Here is a 15,124-nt window from a genome sequence, read left to right as displayed (position 1 = left end):
GGTTTATATGACAAAGAAATAGACTAGGATGGAGAAAGTTGGCTTCCATACTGTGAAAAAGAGGTATGAGGTTATTACTTTACAACATAGTACCTCGCATTAGCAGTAATGTACTGTAAATAACACATTCTACACTGGGTTGAAACATTTGCGCTCACCTCAGCCCATAACAATTATGTTTTTAATTTAAATTTCAGAACTTGAAATTCTTTTGAAACCCATTCTAAAAGCAAGTAGTAGATGTATCTCGGATCGGAATGATAACATTTGGGTATACTGCAGTATTTATCTGCATCAACTAATCCTTCTTCTTCCTCTAGTACAATTCCAAACTACTTAGAGATATGTCAGCTGTTTGCTGTAATAAACAGGTGTTATATAATATCTGGTACATAGTAACCCATAGGTGATTATTCGTCTTACTTAACTTTAAAAAAGTGTATGGTTTACAATACTACAACGTTAAAAAATTCTGTCTATCTGTAGCTGATATGAGTATGGCAATATTAGTCGATTTTAATGAACAAGTTACTTACTTTCGGTAACAAATTATCTAGTAGAGACATATTTTAGTTGCATATTCCTTACCTTAGAATTTCCCCAGGCATCAGACTGGATATGGAGATTTTTTTCTTCGAGCAGTACCCAGGTGGCATCGGTTGATTGCGTCCGTTGTTGTCATTGTGGTCACCGTGATGATGTCGCAGTCGTATATAGGTGCCACCCCGGCGTGCTAACAGTTTCTTCCCACAACTTTCCACACCAGAAGCGCAGAGCCATGAAGAACACCAAAATTGGTGTGCCAGAACTAGGGCCCTGAAAGAGAGTTCCTGTCCCTAGAAATCAGTTCACGGAGTGGGGAGGATGGGTGGGTCGGTGTAGGAAAGTGCCCTCTTGGCATGGTTACCCCCATTTTCTGGCTGTTGTCAGTGTGTTTGTGTCCACTGGGATCCTGCTAACCAGGACCCCAGTGGTTATGCTCTCTCCTGTAAATTTTGGTAACTGTACCTTTTTCTTCCCATATTTGGCATACTGGTCCCCCCAGGAAAGTCCCTAGTATATGGTACCCAGGGCATTGTGGTATCAGGGGATCCCTATGGGCTGCAGCAGTTATTCTGCCACACACAGGGAACCCACGCAAAGGGTTCTGCAGGCCTGCCATTGCAGTCTGTGTGAAACAGGTGCATGCACTTGTTTTCAGGCACAGGTCACTGAACCAGGTCACTGTAAGTCACCCCTTTGCTAGGCCCTCTCAGCCCAGAAGGCAGGGTGCAGCTACCTGTGTATGAGGGCACCCCTGCACTAGCAGAGGTGCCCCCACGAACTCCAGTTCCATTTTCCTGGACATCGTGAGTGCGGGGACGCCATTTTACACGTGTACTGTACATAGGTCACTACCTATGTCCTGCTACGTAATGGTAACTCCGAACCTGGACATGTTTGTTATCAAACATGTCGGAATCATACCCAATACTGTTGCAAGTATTGGAAGTATGATTCCATGTGTTCTGGGGGCTCCTTAGAGGACCCCCAGCATTACTACTACCAGTCCTACAGGGTTTTCCGGGCAGCCCAAGCTGCTGCCACCCCTCAGACAGGTTTCTGCCCTCCTGCTGCTTGATCTGATCAAGCTCAAGAAGGCAGAACAAAGGATTTTTTTTGGGAAAGAGAAGTAACAACCTTTCCCTTTGGAAATAGGTGTGACTGGCTTGGGAGGGGTAGTCTCCCCAAGCCACTGGTATGCTTTGAAGGGCACATTTGGTGTCCTCTGTGCATAAACCAGTCCACACCGGTTCAGGAACCCCCAGTCCATGCTCTGGTGTGAAACTGGACAATGGAAAGGGGAGTGACCACTCCCCTGTCCATCACCCTACGCCCAGGGGTGGTGCTCAGAGCTCCTCCAGAGGGTCCCTGAGGTCTGGCATCTTGTTTCCAAGGTTGGCAGGGAACTCTGTGAGCATCTGAGGGGCCAGTCCAGGCAGATGAAGTCAGAGACACCTCCTGATAGGGGGTCACATGGCTAGGTGTCCAAGCCCACTGTTAGGACTATTAAGGGTCTTCCTCTGGGGTGGGTTCTCAGATTCAGCTTGCAAGATTCTAGCAGGACTCCTCTGCAACCTCCACTTTGACTTCTAGCCACTGGAAGCGTGACTGGACCCTCCAGGAACCGACAATCTGCATCCACGAAGAAGACTCTTCTTGCAACATTGTTTCCACTGCTCCTTCCAGCTTCTGCAACATTTCCCTGGCTGTGCATCTTCTGAGGGCCACAAGTCTTCAGTTTGCACGAGAAGAAAGAAGGAATCTCCGAGTCACTCACCTGCATGCACAGGCACCTACTGCAACGATGACCGGCTGCGTGGATCTCCTCTCATCCTGAGCTGCATGGATGCTGCATCATGGGTGGTGGTCCGGAGTAGTCCTCTTGATCCTCTCTACCAGCTGTCCAACTTTGGTGGAGGGTAAGCCCTTGACTTCCTTCACAGGACAGTGCTCCCATGCACCCCGTCTCTTGCAGCTGCCAAGGCTTGCTGGCATCTTCTCCAAGGGATCTTCAGGCTACATGCAGCTCAGTCCCCCAGCACTCCTTCTTGTGACGCACAGCCCTATTTGTTGTTCTCCTGTGGCGTGGGATCCCTTTCTGTTGTGCTGCGTGGGCTCCTTCTGTGACTTATATGTCCTCGTCCTGTGGGACTCTTGTGTGTGCTGCCTCTGCTTCTGTGTACTCTCTGTGTCGCTGAGGGTCCCCTCTGACTCCCTCTCCTGGGTTGAGTCCTTCTGTGCCAGGCTGGTCCCCGGCAACACCACTTTTCCACTAACTGTGAATTTGCCTTTGCCAAACCTTGTTGGTGGAATTCCTGCACCAACACCCATCTGAGATCTTCCTTCCAGCGTGGGACATCTTCTGCATCCCTCAGGAACTCTTCTCTGGCTCCAGGGCTGCAGTGCTGACTGGATCTTCATCACAATTGACCAACTCTTGCAAGTACAGCTGGTTGGGTAGTAGATCCTACTCATCCTGGACTCCACTGGGACTCTTGGACTTGGCCTCTCTCTCTCCACAGTACTTCCTCTCCAGGAATCTACTGCTGGTTTCTTGCAGTCATGTCTGGGTGTCTTCTTTTCTTTGTATCCTTCCTTTTGGGTGGTTTGTGAAAATTCCAGTAATTTACTCCTGCTTTCCTGGTCGCTGGGGGGTACTGTGTTACTTACCTCTTTGGTTTTCTAGTACTCCCAGCTCTCCTCTTCACATTCCACTTACCTAGGTGGGTGTCCTGTGTTCGCATTCCATTTTTTAGTATATGGTTTGGGTTCTCTCTAGGGTCATTTGTTATTGCTATTTGCACTGTTTTCTAACCTTTTCTATGCCTGCTACTGTTTACTAGTGTATATATTTAGTGTATTACTTACCTCCTATTGGAGGGTAGCCTCTTTAGTATTTTGTGTTCCAAAAATAAAGTACCTTTAGTTATGTACAACTGAGAGTTTTCTTTTATGTGTGTAAGTGCTGTGTGATTCCAGTGGTTTTGCATGAGCTTTGCATATCTTCTAGATAACCCTTGCCTGCCCATCTACAGCTACCTCTAGAGAGCCTGGCTTCTAGACACTGCCTGTACTTCACTAATAGGGGATACCTGGGCATGGAATAAGGTGTAAGTACCTTAGGTTCCCACCACACACCAGGCCAGCTTCTAAGACTCTGTAAGGAATCTGCAACTAGAATGTCTCTACCAGATAATTTGTTATAGAAGGTAAGTAACTTGTTCATCTGATCGACTTCTAGTTGCAGATTCCTTACCTTAGAAAAGATACCCAAGCAATACCATCCCTGGAGGTGGGTCTGCAAATCAAGATCATATTAGGAAGTCTTGCATAAACGGAACAACCAAAATTGCTGCGCCTGTGGGCCTGAATGCTCAGGCGGTAGTGTTTGGTGAACGTATGCAGGGATGCCCACGTTACCGCCTGGCAGATGTCCAGGACTGGAACTCTGCATTCTATTTCTGTTTGGTCACCCCGTTAGGAGTCCACTTGCTCTTGTAAGGGACGGCTGGGATCAACCTCTCAAGCCCCCTAAACAAGACCTTGTGGATTATGTACTTGGCCTCAGATCCAGGATGACTGAGTACATCAAAAAGGCCACTAAAAAGCTCCAGGCCAGCGAGGAACTGCAGAAGCAGTGGCTTGACCAGAAGGCTGTCCTAACTGTTTACCAGCTAGGGCAGAAAGTGTGGGTCTAGGAGCCTGTGGCTCCCAGGGCACTCCAAGACAAGTGGAGTGGTCCTCACACTATAGTGAAGAGAAAGGGTGAGGTCTCATATTTGGTTGACCTGGGTACTCCCAGCAGCCCCATCAGGGTGCTTCACGTGAACCGCCTTAAGCCCTGCTATGACTGGGCTGATATGACCCTCCTCGTGGCCACTGATGAGGGACAGGAAGAAGAGAGTTACCCTCTCCATGACCTCTTCTCCAACACTGCAGCTGATGGCTCAGTGGATGGGGTTGTCCTAGCAGACTGTCTTTCTGAATTTCAGAAAGAAGACTACAGGAACCTTTTAGGGCAGTTCTCAGAATGTTTTCTCTAACATCTGGTCGACAACATAGTGTGAACACACCATTGATACAGGGGACAGTTTGCCTATCAAAAGTAACATTTACAGGAAACCTGACCATGCTAGAGACTGCATCAAGGCAGAGGTGCAAAAGATGCTAGACCTAGGAGTCATTGAGCACTCTGACAGCCCCTAGGCTAGCCCAGTGGTGCTGGTTCCAAAACCTCACTCCAAAATGGGAAAAGGGAGATGAGGTTCTGTGTTGATTATAGAGGGCTCAACACAGTTACAACAACTGATGCTCATCCTATCCCTAGGGCGGATGAGCTCATAGATATACTGGCACCTGCCAAGTATCTTAGCACATTTGACCTGACTGCAGGATATTGGCAGATCAAGTTATCAGAAGATGCTAAAGCAAAAACTGCATTTTCAACCTTTACACTTCAACCTTTCGAGAGCCTGGCTTCTAGACATGCATACTCTTCACTAATAGGGGATACCTGGACATGGTATAAGGTGTAAGTACCCACTACACACCAGGCCAGCTTCCTAGAGTTGGTAAGGAATCTGCACCTAGAATATGGCTCTACCAGATAATTTGTTACCGAAGGTAAGTAACTTGTTCATCTAATAGACTTCTAGTTGCAGATTCCTTACCTTAGAAAAGATACCCAAGGAATGCCATCCCCGGATGTGGGTCTGCAAATCAAGATCATATTAGGAAGTCTTGCATGAACGGAACAACCAAAATTGCTGCACCTGTGGGCCTGAATGCTCAGGCGGTAGTGTTTGGTGAACATATGCAGGGATGCACACGTTACAACCTGGCAGATGTCCAGGACTGGAACTCTGCATTCTAATGCAGTGGTTGCAGCTGTTGCTGTAGTGGGTTGAGCACGCAAACCCTTAGGGGGTTGTTTCTTAGCCAAAGGGTAGCACAATTTGATGCAGAGTACAAACCATCTAGAAATGGTTCTCTTCTGCACCACCCATCCTATCTTTGCACCCACAAACAGTTGATCGTCCACCCAGAAGTCTTTGGTATAATTGAGGTAGAATGCCAATGTTCCTTTTGGATCCAGACGGTGGAGTCTCCCTCCTCATGAGAAGTATGTGAGGGCAGATTAAAAGTAGGCAAGGTGATGGATTGGCCTACATGAAAGGGAGTGACCACTTTAGGGAGGAAAGAGCCCTAGTACGAAGCACCACTTTGTCAGGATGGACAGAGATGAAGGGTGGCTTTGAAGAAAGAGCTTGTAGCTCACTCACTTTCCTTGCAGAGGTGATGGCCACAAGGAATGCTGTTTTTAAGCAAGGAGCCGAAGAGGACAATTATGAAGAGACTCAAAAGGAGCACACTTGAGGAAAGTAAGTACCGGGTTAAAATCCCACTGGGGCATTATGGACAGGGTAGGTTGGGGGGGGGGGGGGGGGGGAGAGGGAGCATGTGGGTAAGACCTTTAAGGAATCACACCACAGTGGGAGATTTAAAGAAGGAGGGTTGATCAGGAAGTCTGAGAAAAGCACAGATTGCAGACAGGTAACCCTTAAGGGTGGCCAAAGCAGAGCTCTGCTGGGCAAGAGAGAATAAATGAGAAGACCTCAGGCAGAGGTGCAGAAAGGGGTTCAACTGTTTTGTTAGTACACATGCCACAAATTTATGCCAATGACAGGTGTATGCCGTTTTGGTGGAGGGATGCCTGGGTGACAAGATAACATCACAGACTTAGGACGGATATTCAAAAGCTGTCAATTGCTGCCGCTCTATATCCATGCAAGAAGACTGAGATTGGACTGGCTCGGGTGGAGAACCCTCCCCTGCTGCTGTTGCTAAAGAAGATCCTCCTGAGGAGGCAGTCTGAGTGGATGATCAATGGCCATGCTCAGGAGCTCTGGATACCATACTCTCCGTGCCCAGTCCAGAGCCACAAGATTTACTTGGGCCCGGTTGTTCTTGATCTTCTTGAAAACTCTGGGCAGAAGTGGTATTGGCGGAAAGGCGTAGAGGAGGCCTGAGTCCGCTAGAAATGAAAAGTGTTGCTGAGCGAGTGGCGCCTTAGAAACTCCAACATGCAAAACAGCTGATGTGTGTTCTCTGCAGAGGCTAGCAGATCTAACCAAGGCTCGCTCTTCTGCTGAAAGAGACCTTGCACCACCTCTGGATTGAGGCACCATTTGTGATCGACCGTGCATTGATGGCAGTCTGCTCTGGCATTCAGAGAGCCCACCAAATATTTAACTACCAGGGATATGCCCTGATGTTCCAGCCATGTCCAGAGACGCAGGGCTTCTTGACAAAGGGGCCATGACCCCACCCTGCTTGTTACAGTACCACATGGCGGTGGTGTTGTCTGTGAATACCTGCACCACTTTCCCTTGGATAGAGGGAAGGAATGCTTTCAATGCAAGCCTGACCGCCCTTGGTTCCAGAAGGTTGATGTGGAGCCCAGGCTCTGCCGGAGACCAGATGGCTTTGATCTGCACTTCTCCAATGTGGCCGCCCTGTCCCAGGAGTGACACATCTGTCACTACTGTCTGATCTGGTTGGGGAAGTGAGAGGGATCTGCCTCAGACCCAATCTCGGTTCGTTAACCACCACTGCAGATCTTCCGCAGTTCCCTCAGAGATCTGGACCATGTTGTAGAGATTCAAGTGATGCTGCACCCAGTTGAACTTCAGGTCCCACAGCAGAGCCCGCATATGCCATCTGGCATGTGTGACCAGCAGGAGGCCATGAGGCGCAGCAGCCTCAGTCATTCTCACCGAAACCCAGGATAGAGGATAAAACATCGGAATCATAGCCTTAATATCCTGGACTCGCCACTCGGGAGGATAAGCCCGAAAATGCACTGTCCAGAACAGCTCGGATGAAAGGGAGCATCTGAGAGGGAGTCAGGTGTGACTTCGGTGCGTTTATAGTGAACCCCAATCAATGCAGGAGGTCCGCCGTAGTCTAGAGGTGGGAGATGACAGCCTGGGGTGAGCCCGCCTTTAACAGCCAGTCGTTGAGGTAGGGGAGACTGAAACTGCTAGCTGGCATAGATGAGCTGCAACCACTGCCAACACTTTCGTGAACACCCGAGGGGCGCTGGTAAGGCCAAAGGGGAGCACGTGAACTGAAAGTGCTTGTGACCTACCATGGCCCTCAAGCAACATCTGTGGGCAGGCAGGATGGGGGATTATGGAAATAGGGGTCCTGCACGACCAACGCTACAATCCAGTCTCCGGGGAAGAAAGGACTCTCCATCCTGAGGAAGATATTGAGGGCCTAGATGTCTAGGATAGGACGAAGGCCCTTGTCCTTTTTGGGCACCAAAAAGTAGCAGAAATAACAACCACGACCTGCTTATGGCACATGGACCCTCTCTATGGCTCCCTTGGCCAAGAGAGCCGTAACCTCCTTGCAGAGAAGTGCCACGTGATCCTCTGTCATCCCATCATAGGATAGCCTCTTCAGATGATTTGCAAAACCCACCTGTCTGTCATGATGGATTCCCAGGGAGCAGGTGATGGCGCATCCTGCCACCAACTGGTTTGTGATGGAGCGACTGACTAGGAAAGCTTGGAGGCTGCAGCGGGGTGTGGAGGTGTTTTGGACAGTCCTGACTTCCGTAGCCACAAAAGGGGCGAAAAGCAGACTGAGGGGAGTGAGGGGCAGCTGCGAGGCCAAGGGACAGAGCTGTAGCCCGGGACTCCTTAAAGTGCTTCAGCGCTGTGTCTGCTTTGTCTCTGAAGCGATGGGTGCCATTGAAGGGCATGTCCATAAATGATTGCTGGACATCCCCCGAAAAAAACCGTACCTCCTCAACAAAGCGTGGCGCCGAAGGGCCACTGTCAATGCAACGGATCTGCCCAGTTAGTCTGTGGTGTCCAATCCACATTGAATCATGAACTTGGCTGCATCTCCCTTCAGCAACAGCTTGGGAGAGAATGGCCAGGGCCTCCTCCGGGACCTCCTCCTGTGTGCTCATAATCCCATAAAGTATGGGTGTAGTAGCCCAAATGGCATGAGGCAGGCAGGTCGCTTCCTCCTCACCACTGCTCCGGTAAGTGCTGCCATTGTTTTGGGCTTGTTTGGGCTTGTTTGGGCTTCTTGGCTTCTCCTCTCCCGGAAGGCCCCGCCCCCCTCCCTTCTCCTCGGAGCTCTTCCCGCTCCTGACTCCTGCAACCTAACCTCCAAACTCCAAATCAAAACAGACAACCGCCTAAGATGTATCCTACTTAACACCCGCTCCGTCCACAAACATGCAATTGAACTCTGGGACCTCCTGACCACATACTCGCCCGACGTCGCATTCCTCACCGAAACCTGGATGAATTCGGCCTCAGAACCAGACGTAGCCATAGCCATACCAGAAAACTACAAGATCACCAGAAGAGACCGAATCAACAGACCAGGAGGAGGAATCGCCATAGTCCACAAAAACACCATAAGAGTCTCCACCAACTCCCACGACACCATCAACTCCGCCGAGCACCTCCACTTCAAAATCCACATCAATGCCAACAACACACTCAGAGGAACACTGGTCTACAGACCCCCTGGACCCAGACCGCAGTTCTGTGACAACATCGCTGAGGCCATCAGCTCCCAAGCCCTCGCCTCAACAGACTACATCCTCCTTGGTGACCTAAACTTCCACCTAGAAAATAACAACGATATCAACACCACCAACCTAATCGACAACCTCGCCAACTTCGGCTTCAAGCAACTCGTCACTACACCCACCCACTCCGCAGGCCACACACTCGACCCCATCTTCTCAGCCAGCAAGCACGTCTCTTTCAGCCACACCACCGAACTCAGTTGGACAGACCACCGCTGCATCCACTTCTACCAAAACCACTGCACACAACCCCCCGACGGAACTGGAGCAAAATATCAACGGATCATAGCCACCACCAACCTGCATCGCTGGATAGAAGATTGCGCCAACACCCGCGCACCGCTCAAAAAACCCCCAAACACCTCCCACAGAATCAAGGCCAGCTGGTTCACCCCAGAACTACAGGAATCCAAACGGCTATGTCGCAGAATGGAAAAAACCTGGCACCTTGACTCTACCAACTCCACATCGCTTTCAAGGATGCCCTACGCAAACATCACCAACTGATCCGCACCACCAAAAGGACCCACTTCAAAAACCGCATCGACGCCAACGCTCACAACAGTAAAGAGCTCTTTGGCATCATCAATGAGCTCTCCACCCCCAGGACCTGCTCCAACAAACCCCCACCATAACAGGAGTTCTGCAACTCACTGGCAATCCACTTCCGTCGAAAGATAGAAGAAATCCACAATAGCTTCAAACCCCAGACCCACCAGCTGACTACAAACACCCAAGGACCCAACGCTCCAAGCAACACCCACCTCCTCCACACCTGGACCCCCGTCAACATAGAGGACACCGCCACCACCATGGCCTCCATCCACTCCGGATCACCATCGGACCCCTGCCCACACCTTATCTTCAATAAGGCAAACATCATCATCGCCCCCCATCTCTGCAAAACCATCAACAGCTCCTTCGAGTCAGTCACCTTCCCAGAAAGATGGAAGCACGCAGAAATCAACGCCCTGCTAAAGAAACCAAAGGCAGACCCAGACGACCCCAAGAACTACCAGCCGATCTCCCTCCTCCCCTTCCCAGCCAGGGTCATCGAAATTTTTTTAAACAGCCACCTATCCCGGTTCCTGGAAGACAGCAAGGTACTCGACACCTCCCAATCCGGATTCCGCAGAGACCACAGCACTGAGACTGCACTCATTGCTGCCACAGACGACATTAGGACCATGCTCAACGAAGGAGAAACAGCAGCACTCATCCTCCTGGATCTCTCTGCAGCTTTCAACACAGTATGTCATCACACTCTCCGCACACGCCTCCACAACGCTGGAATCCGCGACAAAGCACTCGACTGGATCTCGTCATTTCTCTCAGGTAGAGCCCAGAGAGTCCGCCTCCCACCGTTCCTGTCAGAAGCCTCCAGAATCATCTGTGGCGTTCCCCAAGGATCTTCGCTCAGCCCCACGCTCTTCAACGTTTACATGGCCCCCCTCGCCAACATCGCACAAACCCACCACATCAACATAGTTTCCTACGCAGACGACACTCAGCTCATCCTCTCCCTCACGAAAGACCCTACAACTGCAAAGAACAACCTCCACAACGGACTTCACGCCATCGCCAGCTGGATGGAATCAAGCCACCTCAAGTTAAACACAGACAAGACAGAAATCTTCATCTTTGGCACCTGCCCCTCAACTTGGAATGACTCCTGGTGGCCCACCTCCCTAGGAACCGCGCCCTCACCCACCACCCACGCCCGCAACCTAGGCTTCATCTTGGACTCCACACTCAGCATGACTCAGCAGGTCAATGCCATCTCCTCTTCCTGCTACAACACTCTCCGCATGCTACGCAAAATCTTCAAATGGATTCCCGTTGAAACCAGGAAAACTGTCACCCATGCTCTGGTCAGCAGCCAATTGGACTACGGAAACGCCCTATTTGCAGGATTAACATCCAAACTCCCAACAAAACTGCAAAGAATCCAGAACGCATCCGCCCACCTCATTCTGGACATCCCACGCCGTGAGCACATTTCCCCCCCACCTCAGAGACCTTCACTGGCTACCAGTATCAAAGAGGATCACCTTCAAACTCCTCATCCACGCACACAAGGCCCTCCACAACACAGGCCCAGCCTACCTCAACGACAGACTCACCTTCCACACCCCCACCCGCAATCTTAGCTCCGCCAGCCTCGCCCTCGCCTCCATCCCCCGCATCCGCCGCACCACCGCTGGAGGAAGATCCTTCTCTCACCTAGCTGCCAAGACCTGGAACTCCCTACCGCTCCACCTTCGCCAGACCCAAGACCTCTTGATATTCAGGAAACGCCTCAAGACATGGCTCTACGACCAGTAGCTCCCCCCCCCCCCCTAGCGCCTTGAGACCCTAACGGGTGATTAGTGCGCTCTATAAATCCTTGATTGATTGATTGATTGAGGTGTTCAGGGACCGCAATGCCAGACTAGAGGAAGAAAACGTTTTCTTCCCAAGTTGGTCCAGTCATTTTGATTCCCTGTCCGGGAGTGCGGAAGGGAATGTGGCAGAAGAGAAAGAAGCCTCAATGACTAAGCTCTCAGGCATAGCGTGTTGGGTCAGAAATTTAGGGTCTTTGGGCACAGGCCTATGGTGGCGGGTGATTGTCCTGTTGACAGGAGCCCCTGTGCTAGATTTAGACCACGTCCCCAGCAGGACATCAGTGAGGGCTTCATCGAAAGGCAATAGGGTTTCTGATGTGGAAGCCCCTGGCTGAAGCACCTCAGTCAGGAGGTTAGTCCTGACTGCCACTAAAGGCAAATTGAGGCCCAGGACCTCGGACGCCCTTTGCACCACCATCGAGTAGGAGGCTCCCTCGTCCATAGCCATAATGGAGGGTGTAGGAAGCCGGCCCAGTGTTGGTGGACATCTATGTTATTACACCTTATGGGGGTCCAGGCAAACCCCAATTAGATAGTGTTAGTGTCTAGACAGCCAGGGCTTTCTAGGGTAGCTGTGGTGAGGAGCCAAGACTTATCTAGAAGGCATGTGAAGTACTTGTATTACCACAGTAGTAACACAGTAACTTTTCACACATGAAAAGAACCACACAGTGTTGCAAAAATAAAGGTACTTTATTATAGGCACACCAAACTAGACTACTATTGGCATACCTCCCTTTGGAGGTATGAGCACAAAAGATATTCACAGGTAAGTACTCAGGAAAAGCAAAAATTAGCAAGGGCCCGATGGAGCGGGGGCGCAAACCATATATTGCAAAAATATAATGCGAACAGGTGTCCCCCACCAGGGTGTATGGAGTAGTTAGACAAGGGCTGGGGAAGAGTGGAACCCCAAAAGGTAAGAACCTAGAAGATCCCTAGCAGCCGGGTGCAGAGTGGTAAATTACCCGGTTTTCCCTTGGGCTAACATGGGGACGTTGTGGTTGGAGAATGCAGAGGCAGGACCGGACCAGTGGAACCCAGGGGCGGATTCCAGGTTAAGAGGACCTGCAAAAGGAGGGGACAGAGTCCAGTCCACAGAGGAGTGTCCAGATGAGGCAGGAGCCAATGCCCACCCTTCTGTTGCTGAAGATCCGGGTCAACAGTGATGGATGAAGTCCAGCTGAAGGGTCCAGGAGCTGCAGAGGAGTCCCTGAAGTCACCTACAAGTTGTCCCTCGACAGTCACCTGATTGCAGATGGGTCAATGGTCAGGATGATAACCAACAAGCACAAGCAAATGCAAGACGAGCTGTTTGATGTTTTGAAGAGCTGTGGAGGACCAGCAAGGTCCTGGGGACTTGAATCTTGGAGTGGAGTCTGGGCTGACCCTCAGAAAACAGGAGAGTCAGCAAAAGTAGTCGGAGCCCTCACAAGCAACCCACTGGCAGTAGGCACAGTAAGTCACAGTGAGGCCCAGTCAGCACACCTGAAGAGGAGTCCCATGTTGCTGGAGCAGCAGAGAGGAGACTGTCCTTGCAGACGTAGAAGACAGAAGGCAGAGAGGACCCAGGGGATCCCTCAGAGCCGGACGTTGTTGCCTGAGGTGCCTGTGGATGCAGGGGAGTGACTTCTTCACTCCATTTGGGAAAGTCCTTCTTCCTTCTTTGGTGCAGCTGAAGTCTTTCTGACCCCGGAGGATGCACAGCCATGGAAATGTTGCAGATTGCTGACAGGAGCTGTGGAAACATTGTTGCAAGGAGAAGTCTTCTCAGGCGTTGTAGTCTTGTTCGGTTCCTGTGTTTGCCAGCAGTGGTTATGGAGACCAGGAGCAGAAGATGTCTTTGCAGAGAGGTGCTGGTGGAGTCTTACATGACGAATCTGGGGACCCAACCTCGAGGAAGACCCTAAATAATCCAAAAAGTGGGTGTGGTCACTCTCTGGAGCGAAGACCTATCAGGAGGGGTCTCTGATATCAGCTACCTGGCTTACCCACCCAAATGCTCCCAGAGGCCTCTGCCCATCTTGGTTTCAATATGGCAAAACCAATTGGCCACCTGGGGGAGCTCTGGGCACCACCCTAGGGGTGGGGCTGGATAGGGGAGTGAACACTCCCCTTTCCTTTGTGTGTTTTGCACCAGAGCAGGGATCAGTAGTCCCTGGATTGGTGCGAACTGGATTATGCACGGAGGGCACCAAATGTGCTGTTCAAAGCAGTCCGGTGGCATAGGGAGGCTACCCCTATCCAGCCCAGTAAGACCTATTTCCAAAGGAGAGGAAGCTGCACTCCTTCCTAATGAGGAAGACTGGGAGCGATGCGAAGCCGACTGCTGGGCTGCTATGAGCTCTAGGGACTGCTCCCTCAAAGCCTTCGGGTTCATGGTCCGGTAGTCGGAGCACGTCTTCTGGTTGTCGCACTTCATACACCACAAGCACACAAGTTGTGGATCTGTCACCGACATCATGCAGTAACAGGAGTCACACTGCTTGAGTCCGGTCTTCCGGGAATACATCTCGACATACCAAGGAGTCAAAAAGTTCAACAAAAGGGTTGAAAAGTCAGTCAAAAAGCAACTGAGGGTAGCTGTTCTCCAGATCTTCGCATAGGCTGGTGTGGAAAGAAAAGAACTGATGTCAGCTTGCCAGGGAGGCACCTATATACAACATCGACATCATCACCTGACCACGGCACCAACAATGGATGCGGTGTCGACAGATGCCATCTGACGGTGTGCAAGGGTACTGCTCAAAGAAAAATCTCCAGATCCAGTCTGACACCAGAGGAAATTCTAAGGTAAAGAATCTGCAACTAGAAGTCTGTCAGATGAAGCTGTCAAAGAGCTTGTGATTTAAAAACAGAAAAAGTAAAAATATGTAAAGTATCAAATAATTTCCCTGGTGGAATATTAAGATTATTTGATGATACGGTAGGAGCTTCCCATATTGTTCACACCAACACAGAGGAGAATTCTGCTCAGTTACATGTCCTCTGCTACTTGCCCCTAGCATGCAAAGGGTAACCCTTTTCTTTTATGTATCTTTTTATGTACAATATTGATATTAAGTGTATTATGCATTAGACATTTGCTTATTACTGGTTGGCCTTCTTGACAATTTCATTTGCTTGCTTCGCCTTCAGTGGCATTCCTTCCTCTTCATGTGCTTGATCCTCCACTGGATCATTTTGTTTTTCAGTGTTTCATTGGATGATTTGTATCATTTCACTTCTATAATCAGAGAACATTTTCTTTTGTCTTTCATAATTCCTTGAGAGTACATGTTTTCCCTCTAACTTGTGAACTTACTATGTTCTACATTTTAATCCTTTTCTTTGTTTTGTTTTTTAATAAACTCTCCATGGAAGTTTATATTTTATTGCTCTTCTTGTACACATCTGCTCACCCCTCTTATCCATGCTCTTCCATTCCACATTTGCTTGTCTTTGTCACTGAGCCACTCTTCTCCTGTGCAGTTTTTTGGTTATTTAATTAACCAGTCAAAATCGTCCATCTTGAAACTGGATTATACTGAAAACCAAAAAGCCAAACTCCCACACACCCCGGTGCATTAGGACATGT

The sequence above is a fragment of the Pleurodeles waltl genome, chromosome 5 (genome assembly GCF_031143425.1).
Source record: "Pleurodeles waltl isolate 20211129_DDA chromosome 5, aPleWal1.hap1.20221129, whole genome shotgun sequence".
NCBI classification, from domain to species: domain Eukaryota; kingdom Metazoa; phylum Chordata; class Amphibia; order Caudata; family Salamandridae; genus Pleurodeles; species Pleurodeles waltl.
This window is presented reverse-complemented; position numbering follows the sequence as displayed.